This window comes from Dromaius novaehollandiae, chromosome 3 (assembly GCF_036370855.1).
Source record: "Dromaius novaehollandiae isolate bDroNov1 chromosome 3, bDroNov1.hap1, whole genome shotgun sequence".
Taxonomy (NCBI): Eukaryota; Metazoa; Chordata; class Aves; order Casuariiformes; family Dromaiidae; genus Dromaius; species Dromaius novaehollandiae.
In genome coordinates, this window is record NC_088100.1 from 62044407 (window position 1) to 62057494 (window position 13088).

Here is a 13088-nt window from a genome sequence, read left to right on the forward strand (position 1 = left end):
ACAATAATACAGAATATGTCTGAAAATAAAGTAATTTGTTCTCTCACTGGAGTAATACTGTAGGTTAATGAGAACCTAGCATCAAGCCAAACTGACAAATTAGCTGCCTCAATGAGTAACACCAACTTTGTGCAGGCTAAAATTCCAGGCCTCAACAAGAAGAAACATATATCATCAGGTCTCTATCTCCATCTGCCTGACAAAGTTAATAACAAGGACTTCCATATTCTAGGGAGACAGAAATGCAGTGGAAGTAAGAAGGTGAGGAAGTTCAAGTAAAACAGGGACCAGTATGACATGGTGTTTTGCCCACACATTGAATGCTGCATGCCATTCTCATCCTGTAACCTAAAAATGGACATACCAGAACTGCAAAGGATTCGGAGAAGGGCAACAGGGGTGACTAAAGATACAGAATGCCTTCTGCCTGAGGAAAATTAAAGTAAACTAAGATTTTTCAGCCTGGGAAAGAGAAGACTCAGGCTGAAGCAGTCTGTACTACCTCCATGTGGAAGTCTATAAACTCATGAGTAGCCCAGAGAAAGTGGGTAGTGGATTTAAATGTCTTTTCCAACAGAAAAAATACAGGACAAGTATGTCCCAGGTTATTAAAAAAGACAATGAAACTCCATGCACGCATGCATGCATGATGACAGCAGGAGTAACCAGGGTGAGGTTGGGTTTTGCTACCTGATAAATTGTAACATTGACCCATACTCCAGGAAATGAAGCAGTCATTGGTTTTGGGTATGGAATTTTTAGAAGTTTTTTTGTACTTAGCCACCAAAGGCAGTGGTTGTGTGCATGGGTCTGGCTCTAAGAGATGATCCTTACAAGGGGTTTTTAAGAAGCTTAACCAAAACATAAGAAATAAGGCAAAAAAACAGGAAGCAATGGGAATGTATATGAATGTCTTTGTTATGTAGCCTAAATTCTAATTATGGTCTCCAGAAAAAAGCAAACTGATCAACAAACAGAACAGAATCAACAGAACAGCTGGACATACTGATGAGAGGAAATATCACATATGACTCGATTGTTATATCTGCTGCATAGTGATTTAGGCCTTCACAAAGGTTTGTGCTATCTTTGTCTGTTACTGAGCTCTCCATATGGTTATACATGTAACTATAGGCACAAGAGCTGTGCACTCAAGTGCATATGAATATTCATCGTCATATTCTTTGCTTTATCTTAAAGAGATAAAAGTTAAAGTGAAAATATGTCATCTAAGAAGGGTTGTTTTGGTTTATTCTGACCAGAAAAGCCAGGGACTCATAGGCTTTCCTTCTCATAATGAGCACTCAATAAGTAGACAGTTACACAGACAACTTCTTTTCCCCAGTATTTTAAATAGTAATGTGATAGAAGGACAACACATTCTATATGTTATACACAGATTTTACTAGAATTCAGGTACAAATGGATCCAGTATAAACTCTGAAAATTCAAGAGCTGTTCTGCAGCTGAACATATGTTCTGGCACAGTGGAAAAAGTGCCGACAAAAATGCCAGGTGTCTAGAACTGTTTAAATAGAGCAGACCACAAATTTTCCAGTTGCTGATACACAGTCCAGCCAGCCAATTAGTGGGGTTCAGGTACTAGCGAATTATTTAGGCTCAGAACCACAGACCTTAAACTGTCAGTATCAGAGCAGAGGATGTTCACTCCCTGGATGGGGACTATTTGTGCAGTCATTTAAAGAGGGTAGTTATTACTCCTGTGGAGGCATGTTCATTTCCTTTGATAAATTTGGAATGATAACTAGGAACTGTGAAAAAACTACTTAAAATTCAAGGGTGACTGCTTAGAAGAAATACAGGCCTAAATTAAAAATGGAGAATACAGTGTTAAAAGAAAGAAAAGCTGACGGTGATTCACGAGGAGAAACAAGTTGCACCAAAAAGGAAAAGCAGGTAGTGTCATCATGAGAGAAAAAAGGATAATATCTGTTGAATGTCAGCTACTCTTCTTCAGGAAAGAGATAAAATAAATGACAGAATGAAGGGAAGAATTATCAGATAAAATGAAGACTCTGTTAGTTGGGGTGGTGGAGACTTTTAAAACAGCATATCCATCCTTGACCAACTAGGCTGCTGCACTACCTTTGGCCAAGACCAGCAGACATTGATAGTTATTACTTTTGTTAATCAGACCAGAAAAAGGGCTAGGCCTTTGTAACAGAGAATCCCCCACAGAGCTTATACTTTTGGCTGCCAGAACCTTCTTGGGGAATATCCTTCCTCCAGCACCACTTCAAGCTCTGTCTCCCTGCTGCCTCCTATTAAGCAGTCCATGGTCTGGGGGACAGAGGAATATTCAGGGCTATGAGCAAGTCTTATGCAGCAACAAAAAGGATGCAGAGAATACTTCAGCCTACTTCAGGTCTCTTAAAAGCTGTTCACGGTCTTTCTTCTTGCTCAGAGTGTTTCAGAAGGTCTCTCTTTAATGTCTTCTAATGGTAAGGATGCCAATATCTCAATCACAATAGCACATTATGTTGTAAATAGTTTTACTGAAGGTAATGGAACCTTTAATACTCTACATAAATAATTAAAACTGGCTAACTGGCAGGAATAGTCTATGTCTGTTCTAATAAGCTCTTTTGGCCTGCAAAACAGAGTAGTTACATGCAAAGTCCCTTCTGGGAATGATCCTGGGAATGTTTGAACCCCAAACCATGCCCCGGAATTGTTTGGGAGTGCTGGCTGGCATGGACCAAAAGCCTGCCCAGGAGCACTCTAACGGGAAACTGTATAGACAATTGCATTCCAGTGCTGGAAGAGTCCCTGGGCACCGTCCAATTTACTAGCATAGACATAGCCTCATTGTCTAAAGTGGTGGACCCCAGAGGGCTTCCTAACTCCTAGATCTGGATATATGCTCCGTTGCATCCCAACCTCACTCTGAAGTGAGATAAAAAGCAATCTCATGCCTTGACTGCTGTGAGAAGGAGATTTGCATACCCAAGGGAGAAGGGTGACAATACAGATGACTGAAGAACCAGAACTCTGTGACACACATCTCTTGGTCCACATCCAACCTAACAGGATAAGGCATTTCCTGACTTGATGAGAGCATTAGAATATGGCCTAAATAATAAAGCCTGTGACAGTGGGGCTCATTATGCATCTATTTTGCTTCTGACCCTTCTCTATGGAAAATGGCTATGTTTGAACTTGAATTCCTTCCAGAGCACTATCTAGGCATGAACTGTTCTGTAATTAAACCAAACTATTTGAGCCCACAGGAATAACTGAATGCAATTTATCTGAGAGGAATCATGTGCATGACCCCTATGTAAGCCTGGAAAGACTTTATCAGCATGTCAGAATAATTTCACAGCTAAAGTAGAGAGGCCTGGAATAAACTCCACAATCTACATGAAGTGCTGTGTGTTGCTAAGAGTGTTGCTATATTACTTGCATTATACTTGCTTAAAAATACTCTGCACTGAGACAAAGAAAATCGTATTGCTAATTTCACATTGGGCAAATATATCAGAATTATGTCTTGAGACCACCAACATGACTCCTGCTCAGACTGACAGTTGCACAGTTCATCAGAACTGCCGGAATGGTGGTAAGTGGGTCCCAGTGTTCTCCTATTGCATCCATGATGTGTTTCACATTGCTAGAAACTTTAATGGTGTTAAAAGAGGTCAGAAGGGGTTTTGAAGCTTAGAACATCTGTTCTTGAAGACCCACTTCAGGGGTCATGACCCCACTTCCAATTATACTGCCAAGCTTGTGAATGAAAGTGAGGTTGTGACCCTCGTTTAGAAACTAGTAGCTTAAAATAAGCTTTGGGAAGAAGGAATAAAATACATTTACAAAGCAGTGTATACTTGGAATGCATGTCAAGTGTAGGGTACTTTCCAAAGAGACAAGACTAGGGTGAGGTCATGCAAACATGCAATGCAATGCATTTCTATTTAGGTCATTCTTTTTCTCCATAAAAGGAGAAGAGCTAAACAATCTCAAGATAGAGCGACTCATAAAAGCTGGAAAGGTTCTGTGCTATTAGATGATTTAGATCCCTGTGCTGCATTTGATTTGTCAAAGTGCCCAAGTTACACACTTAGAATAACAATTTTCCATTGAAAACTGGGATTTCAACTGTCGGAAATCAGAATGGAGTGTGCGCTATAGAAACTGAAGATATTAGTCAGTCATAGGTTAACTATGTAACACTGACAAGACAAGTCTTGAAAAAGGCACACATTGTCCTAAGATTTATCAGACATGATGTTTCTAACAGAGACTGGAGACTAGTCCAAAGCATCACTGGTGATTTTATCCCTGGCACCAACTACAATTTCTTCAGTAAACTGAATTCAAACCATAATAGGTGCAGAGAGGATGACTGAAAAGTCTTGGGGATGAGAATCCCTGCTTTACCAAAAAGGAGACTGAATAGGATTGGCTTGTATAGCTGAGCACAATGAAAGTCTATAGGTAAAGAATTGCACTCCTTGATACATTGATGGGTGAAGGGAAGCAGGGGGAGAAATGGTTTGAGCTGAAATACAGCGTTGCACAGGAAAAATAAATAGGTTTTTAATTTGACTGTGATTCCCTCTGAGTTAGAAACTGAAAGAACTGGCAGTACAGGGAAATTCTAGCAGAGGTATTTTGAGTTCGAGGCGAGAAACTTACCTGGTTTTAAGACATAGCTTGCTGAAAGGGATAATATAGGAATGTGTATGAGTATCAGGGGACAGGGATCAATAATATAGAAGTTAATTAGGTAGGTGAAGTTCCTACCTTACAGACAGTTGTTTTTAGGGAGGAAGAGTATCTGATTGCACTTCTGTCAGTAGGATACACTGGGTGTGGTATATCCCCCAAAGCTGTCCCTAGTCTGACACTGAAACACTTCCAGAGAGCTAAGCTGGAATTAGGTTTGCTGCTATACAACAGATTTGTCCCAAATAGTGTTGTTTTCCAGGTATGAAGCCAAAATTTTGCATTGCTCAGTGTCATATTATCACTCATAGTTATATGCAATTCATCTCTCTCTGTGTTGTTTACAACTCTTAAATGTGGGTAGACAGTTATAATAGCATTCTTATATCATTAAGCAGTGTCTTCCAGTCCTGTTTGCCCAATTCATTTTATGTGAAACAAATGTGAATTTTGTCATTTCTTAACTATTTTAATTTGTGTATTGTGTTTTTTTCATGATGAATTAAGCTGTTTTTTACTGAAAAGTTTACCTAGATTTCCAAGTAAATATTTATTCCCTTGCCTCCCACTAGAGTCAAGATGGGAGCTTTATCAGACTTGCAACAGGGTATAAACAGTGACAAACCCTGCATCCCACTTAATGCAATTTACTGACTTTTCAAACCAGATCTACTCTACAGAAAGGAAACTCTGTGCATATTAAATTCTTTGTAGGGAACACAGACCTGTTATTCATGCAATCCAATTGTGAATAGAGATGCAATAGAAAGCAGACAACACTCTTAACTCCAGGACAACCAAGAATAGTAATGTAGTTTAGATCCTGACTGGAGTCTGAACACTGGGCCTCAAGTCCATCATCTTTTTTTTCTAACGATTAAGGGAGGCTCTTCAAAAAATATGAATAGATCTCTGAGGTGCACCCTGTCATCTGTCTTACTTCCTATGCTCTCATAGTTCCCTTCTTTGTCTGGGCTTTGCTCCATGCTGTTGTTTTCCACAAGTTATCCACCATGTCTCAGTCCTTTAGATTCACTGTATTTCATAGTTCTCTCCAGTTGTCTTAACCTTCATATTTTATGGAAGGTAATCATTACAGTTACATTTCAGTCTCTATCTTTCTAACATTTCTCTATCACTTTACACTTTTCTGGGCTTTTATTGGCATCCTTTACTCTTTGAGGCTGATTCCATATTAAATAGTGCCAATATTATTCCATGCATTTCACTGTGCAATTGCACTGTACAAAAATGGAACTTTCACCTCGCTGTGCTTTTTACCATTTTCCTCTGTTTCTTTTATCCAGCACAAAGCAATGGACCATGGAGAGTGATGAGACTATCACAAAGACTTCCAAAGCTGAATTCTCCCCTTTCCTACTGCCAGAAAGGTGCCAGCTACACACCTTCTCATCATACCTGGAGGAACTGAGAAGGTTTAACCAAAGAAGGGGACAGAAGACATCAGACAGGTCAAATTTCAGGTCTTGAAGAAGATTTGAGCTTATTCCTAAACAGCTTATTCATTATGCTAGAGAAGGGGGAATCTGTCCATCAGACTGGCTAGTCAGGTTGCTTAGTGCACTGTCACATACATCCTGTCATGAGGACAGCATAAGAATTATATAAAGTAGGAAATCAGGTGTTTGATTCTCATATATGCTCATGGATTTACTAAGCAAAATGAGGCAGGCTTGCAGCACCACATGGCAACTGAAGCGAGAATAAGAAAGCAAAGCTTTTAGAACATGTTAATAACCAAATACTCTCTGTTTGCTGATGTATATTAACATCTGCATGCCATTTCTCTCTGTCCTGACAGGTGAGGTATACTGGGCATAAACAGCAGGGTTTCGGTAGCCAGAGGCTGCAGGGTGCCCTGTGGGGGGGGAGGCCAGGAGCTGTCCTGTGCTGGTCACACTGCTTCCAGCCAGCTCCAACACTGACGTAAACACCCTGTCACCTGCCAAAATCGCAGCCCGTCGGGGGAGTCCCCAGCACCCTGGCTCGGGCATATTTAAGAAAGAATAGCAGCTGCTGGGGACAGGAAACACTCGGACAGAAACTTGGAAGGAAGTGCTCCACGCCAGAGGAGATGCATCTCTGAGGGACTGGGGCCATGGGTGACCCACTCTGGGATAGGAACTTCCATGAAGGGACTGTCACCCATGGGCAATACATGCCGGGCAGAGACACTCCTGAAGGGTTGTGGCCTGTGGGCCACCCATGCCACACTAAGACACCTAAAGTGGCAGAAGAATCACAGAAGGCACCTCTGGAAATTGTCTGGTCTAACCCCCCCTGTTCACAGGATCCAAACAAGAAAGTTTAATGCTGGCTCATGTCCAACTTACTGTCCACTGGGACTCCCAGCTCTTTTTGTGCAAAGTTGTTCTCCAGCTGGTTGGTCCACTGCCTGTACTGGTGCATAGGATTGCTCCTGCCCCAGTGCAGGACTTCACACTTCCCTTTGTTGAACTACATGAGGTTCCTCTCTGCTCATTTCTCCAGCCTGTCGAGGTCCCTCTGACTCGCAGCACAACTATCTGGGCTACCAAACACTTGTCCAAGTTTTGCATCATCTGCAAACTTGTGTACTCTGTCCTATCATCCAGATCATTAATGATGATGTTAAACAGTACTGGCCACAGTATTGACACCTGAGAGACACCACTAGTGACTGGCCTCCACCTGGACTTCATTCCACTGGTAACAACCCTCTGAGCCTGGCAGTTCAGCCAGTTTTCTGTCCACCTCACTGTACATTTATCTAGCCCATGCTTCATCAGTTTGTCTATGAGGATGTTACTGGAAACATCATTGAAAGCCTTACTAAAGTCAAGGTGAACAACAGCCACTCCTCTCTCCTCATCTACCAAGACAATTGGCTCATTGCGTAAGGCTATCAGATTGGTTAAACATGATTTCCCCTTCATAAATCAATACTCTCTGCTCCCAATTACCTTCTTGCCCTTCACATGTTTGGGAATGGTTTCTGGGATTATTTGCTCTATCAACTTCCCATGGGTCAAGGCGAGGCTGACCAGTCTGTAGTTCCCCAGACCCTCCTTCTCGCCCTTCTTGAAGATAGAAATTACATTTGTTTTCTTCCAGTTCTCAGGAACCTCCTCTCATCACTATGACCTTTCAAAGATAATTAAGGGTGGCCTTGCAATGACACTGGCCAGCTCCCTGAACCCTCATGGGTGTATCCCATCAAGTCCCATGGACTTGTGTATGTCCAGTTTATCTGAATGTTCGCTCACCTCATCCTCCCCTGCAGAGGGTAAGTTTTCATTGTTCCAGACTTTTCCACTGGTTTCAGGGACTTGAGATTGCTGAAGTCTTACCAGTAAAGACCAAAGCAAGGAAGGCATTGAGTACCTCGGCCTTTTTGATATGCTTTGTCACCAGGTCCCATGCCCTATTCAGCAGCAGACCCATATTTTCCGTAGTCTTCCTTTTGCTGCTGATATATTTGTAGAAGCCTTCCTTGCTGCTTTTCATATCCCTCAACAGTTTCAGCTCCAGGTGGACTTTGGCTTTCCTAACCCCATCCCTGCAGGCTTGAACCATGTCTCTGTATTCCTTCTGGGTCACCTGTCCCTACTTCCACGTCTTGTACGCTTCCTTTTTATGTTTGAGTTTAATCAGGCACTCCTCACACCCATGCAGGTCTCCTGTTGCCTTTGCTTGGTTTCCTGTTTGTTGGGATGGACCATTCTTGTGCTTCGAGGAGGCGATCCTTGAAAATCAGTATAAAGCAGAAGCAGGAGAAGAAAACCAGTAAGGAGCACAATTCACCAGAAAGAAACCAATGCACACAGAGTGGCAGACAGAAGCAGTTATGCACAGAACCCAACTCCTAGGCTGCTCATTACCTCACTGGACAAATTGGGATGGACTGAGTGTAACCTGTGGCAAAAATAAGGGAAGTGTTTGACTTAAGGTGAGCCTGGGGAAATGGGAGCAAAGGTATTTATATAAGTGTTTGTTTAATTATATTCTCTTTTTTTTTTCTCAATGCCTGAATCAACGATCAGAATTTTCTGTTAATTGTCATTAAATTAAAGTAAATTAAAATTCCCCACATCTAGACTGTTTTGCTTGCAACACTAACAGGTACTGAAGTCATACTTTCATTTCGCCGTACCATGGACACCCTTTGGCTTATTTTACTTTGACATGTGAAGACCTTAAAATACCTTAAAATTCTTGGAAATTACAGGTAAAGTTGCATTAAGACTATATTATTTGAGTGTTCTACATACATGGGGAAAACCAGTTGAGTTGTCAAGCCTACAGCTTTGTTTATACTAATATACTGCTGAGTCAAAGTTAATTGACTTTGCTAGTTTGGGTTCAGTGTTGCACTTATATAATCACACAGCTTCCAAACTACATCTGCTTTGTATCTGTTTTGTAGCCTTGGAGCAGACACACAACTGACTGAAACCATCTCTGTAAATACTTTCTACTGGGTATGTCTCTACCATGTTTTGAGCATGAACTGCTTCACGTTCTCCTCGTCAGGAAGTAAAATTATGAGAAGTCTCTCATCCTGACTTCGGAGGAGCCTCAGAACACGCTGCAAAGGATGTTTAGCCACACACTGTTCATGGAGGCCCAGACACACAGCTACAGACAGTATGAAGGTGCTGCCTCCACATTTTTGTTTGTTCTTGTAGACTCATTACATGGTTGACATCATTGTGCAGACATAGCCATGGAGGATCCTTTCAGGAAAGTCTCCATTATTATGTGCTAGGGGTTAAATAGATGAGATTTGAAAGTAATCTGAATTGTTCTTGTAAAAGCACAGACTCCTAGCTCTGAAAAGCAAGTGTCCTACGTTGAAGTCAGGTGTGGGAGCTTTGGAACAAAGAAATTCTAGCATAGGCCTAGAATCCTTGTTTCATTAACCAGTATTTTAAAAAATGCAAATTATTAGCTACAGAGCAAAGACTTAGTAACATGAGATATGAGTCTTTCTTCTAATATTATTTCCAAATATTTTCAAAGAGATGCACAGCAAGCAGAAGAACTCAGAAAGGGCATGGCTGATCAAAGAATCCCTTCATTATGTGGCCAAGGACAGATGTGTGCATAGACACCCCTTTTTTTGGATATATTTAAAAAATATTCTGTCAGACCTTCTGAATAAAGAACAAGCTATCGTGCACATCAGCATGTTATACTGTCACGGAGGATTACCTACTTATCATCTTAAACGTTAAAATGTCAGTGGGAACTGGAGTGATGACACTGAATAGGAGTGTCACTATTGGATAGAGGAATGTAGTAGTAATTTGGTTTTTAATAGCAGAGAACTCAAAACCTTAGATCAGTTTGGGTAAGTCTAGGTGCTTATCCAAAGCTAGGTTTGTAACATGGGCTGCATGTCTTGCTGGAAAAGGTTATGTTCAGATGTGCACCCAATGCAAGCCTCCTGTAGCTCTTATTCAGCCTGAGGACCCTGCTCCCTTAGCATCTGCATGTGAGTCACTCTTAAGAGGGCAGTGATTACTATGAAAGAAGATTTCAGTAAAGAGGATGCTGCAGATGCTACTTCTTGGCAGGGCTATTCTATGCAGTTTTTCCTTGAATGTCAACTTTTTCTTTTTCCTCCTGGAGCAAAGTAAGTCAGTAACTCAGGAACACCCCTTCTCCTTTCAGCTGTGTCTCTTGACTTTTTGGCCTGTTTTCTCCTCAGGTGCAGGGGAGGATGAGAACTTGCTGATGTTGGTCTTGAGAATTTAAAAATGTGAAGAAAGGGAAATTAGACCCTGTTTTGGTTTAAATTGAAATGGAGATCAAAGTCCAGCACTTTAAAGTATAAAGGGTGTGTATGCATTTTGAAAGCAGCTCTCTAAGTTTGATGTAAATCAGTCTGCTTATGTTCTACCATACCCAGCCCAAATTCCTGTCTGAAGTTACATTTATTTGACTAAAAAAGTCTCTGTTGGTATTAAAAAAAATCAAATTTTCACATTCTAGCACAGTTATTAGTAAAATCAACGATAACTCTGCTTCTGAAAAGCAAAGGTCTGCTAGCTGTCACACTAACACAAAGATACTTTATCCTTTGTTACTGTCTGAACTTTTAAGTGGCCCCTGTTTTCTTTTACTTACTGACACAGGGCAGCAGTGAAAAGAGATTTGCTGTGGAAGGTCATGTGCCTTGGAGAGGTACTACATGCTCTCTGAGAACAAGAGGTGGGAATGAAGTGTTAATGGGCTTTCTTCATGCTGAGGCTACTGCACTGTCCCATTGCTCCTACCAGAGTAGGATCTTCTGAATGAAACTTCAGATGTAGAGGGAAGAAAATTTCTTGCGTCTTTCTCACTTGTACATGGGGCAATTATCTCTGGTCAAAGGATCCCCTTTCATTTGGTATCCTTTTCCTCTGAAATCTCACTGAATCTGAAATCAGAGCAGTCTTTTGCAGTCACTATTGATTTCCAGAAAGATTTCTGGAGTGTTCATGGAGGAAAAGAGATCTCCAATACTACTTTTTTCTATTGTCTCAAGGGAATGGTTGGTTATAGCAAGGGCTTCAGGGAGCACTGAAAGCCAAAGAGTAATCTAGAAAATACTGTACCAAGGGCCTGTTTTATAAACGCTGGGAAACCGTGAGTATTACTTCATCCTGGATGCTCCAGCTATAAAGAATAAGCTGTTGCAGTAACTTTTCTTCTGGAAAGCTTTCTCTTGTGAGGAAATATCTGCCAAACTCCTGTAAAGACATGGACTGACCTGTGTATTCTCAAAGTTTATAATCTTGGGGGGTGCAAGTCTTTCAAATACTTTGGCATTTACCTTTCCAAAACAAGCTGAAAAATATCACTCTAAAAATAGCTGTCTTTTGGCTCTATGCACGTTTTAGGTAAGACATTCCTAAAGCTTAAAATAATGAATATAAAAGAATATTTCCTCCTGCAGAACCAAGCTTCAAAGCTGAAAAGCATGATCATTAGCTATTCATTTTTGATTAATCTTTACTCTCCTGAAGATTAAACCCTGACCACATTTTTATTTATATATAATGGCTTTATTTTTGTTTTCTTTCTTTTAATTTTCTATATGATAAAGATTCTATGAATAAAACTTTTATCTGGAAAGCCTAAATAAAGCAGGATGAATTTGAGTTAGATGCTTATTATAGGGAGAAATGAAAGGCCAGGGGAAACCCAGAGAGAAAATATTCAGATTCATTTATCTACCTCTCCTCAAAAGTAAAAGTTCCTGGGGTGTCCATCTCTTACAGCTGCAGCTGAACTGGTGAGAGAAGTCTGATGCTTTGCTTTATTGGAAGTACCCACTGAAATATTTCCTACTGCACAAGTGTTCAGTTTGAATGTTCAGCTTGGCCAAAATATTTTCGCGTGGGGACATTCTGTCATATTTGTTTTCATGGCATCAGTCTGTGAAGATGTGCTTGTGATGCTCCAGTGTGCTGTGCATGTTTTACATATTATGAACTAAGGTACAAAGAAGTAAAATGATTTGTTAATTGAACAAGCCTGGGAATAAAACTGAGGGCCAAAATCTACAAAAGCACTTAAGACTCCCTCTACTTTTACTCTTTTACTCTGTTTTTACTCCTAAGTAACTACTTTTTAGACACCAGAACTCACCCTGAAATTGATGGGAGGATAGGAACCTAAATATCTATGTGGATTTTGGCCTGTATCTTGTTGATCCCAATCCAGTGCCTTCCTCTGCCTTGTCTTAATAGCTTCTCTTTCACTAATCATCTCCATGTTTCCTGAAATCCTGATTTCAAGCCATTTCAAGATTCATTTTATGATACAAGAAGGAAGGAAGGTGATTATTTCTGGGCTCAGGTTACTGACATCATGTGTTAGTAATCTGGTGTCCAACATGTCTTGCAGTTTCTGTGCTAGGTCGATCAGTATGCTGGCTTTAAAGGTGCCCTTGGACTGGTCCTTATGTGAACTTGACTCTTTCTCAGAGCATGTAGCATGACTGCACAGTTTTGGTAAGCTTGGAAAGTTCCTTTAAAGGCTTGCAAAAGGGAAAGGCCTCATTTCAGCACGTTTTTACCAGTGACATAATCTCCTCTTAATATTTTTATATATAAAGCGTCATGTCATTTACCAGGTCAAGGAACTCATTCCCAAAGAATGTATGCCTCTGAGTCTAGAAGAGAGGCTTTAAAAAAAAATCGTTGTTGCAGTTCAGGCAGCTTTCCTGGGTGTTTCATTCTTTAGCTGGTCGACATTCTTTCCCAGTGAGTGAGAACACGATAAGGCGCTAGTGTCTATTTATAACTGGTAGCGAGAGATACTTACTTACTGATGCAGTACTTAGCGAAGGAAAAAAGGAAAGAAGAAAGCCCAGCCCTTAACCGCTTACCCTGAATTCTGGAGTTTGT

General features: G+C 40.8%; 1 long non-coding RNA gene across 3 annotated transcripts in view; it reads left to right on the top strand.

Moving 5' to 3' along the window:
* Positions 1-11710, top strand: part of LOC135327874 (uncharacterized) — a 30507-nt gene extending 18797 nt beyond the window's left edge. Inside the window, exons 2-4 of one of the 3 annotated variants that reach the window (XR_010388371.1) lie at positions 5997-6173; positions 8365-8638; positions 9116-11710. This is a non-coding gene — a long non-coding RNA (uncharacterized LOC135327874). Of the gene's footprint in view, positions 1-5996; positions 6174-8364; positions 8923-9115 lie in introns of those variants that run through there. The other 2 variants (XR_010388370.1, XR_010388372.1) reach the window with 2 other exon arrangements.
* The last annotated feature ends 1378 nt before the right edge of the window (positions 11711-13088 follow it).